The sequence below is a fragment of the Penaeus monodon genome, chromosome 22 (assembly GCF_015228065.2).
Source record: "Penaeus monodon isolate SGIC_2016 chromosome 22, NSTDA_Pmon_1, whole genome shotgun sequence".
Classification (NCBI taxonomy): Eukaryota; Metazoa; Arthropoda; class Malacostraca; order Decapoda; family Penaeidae; genus Penaeus; species Penaeus monodon.
The window spans coordinates 37019054-37019603 of NC_051407.1; positions in this window are offsets into that span (position 1 = coordinate 37019054).

Consider the following 550-nt stretch of genomic DNA (forward strand, 5'->3'; position numbering starts at 1 on the left):
GTACAATTCACATATACTGTATTTCCCTACTTATGAGTCGCACCATTGTACGTCACAAATTGTTAGGAAAAGGCTTGACAAATAGCTCATCAAAGTAAAATTACAACCTTCCTATTACTATCTTGAGATTGAAAAAACACTGAAGCTGAAGACTTCCTACTACTGGTAAACTGGTTATCTGAATGCGAATATCAGTCAATAGAATCGCCGTTTTGCATTCTAAATTTATTTGATATATTCTGTTATAAATATTGATAAAACAAACAAACACTGAAGCTAAATACGATACATTCCCAATGATCTAAAGTTCATACAGATTTATCTATACGACATAATCCAATACGGGCACTTACATGCAAATAAAATTTCCAGAATTAAATGTCAGTGCATTCTGTGTTGCAGACTTTAATGCTGTTTATACTACCAAATAAAAGGTTTAAGTTGTCCCCTATCATTGAGTGAAAAGTCAAACTATGGATATTTTCCGCCAGGGAAGTCAGCATCAGTTACGGGAGTAAAAAGGTGTGGCCTCTGTATGTATGTATGCACA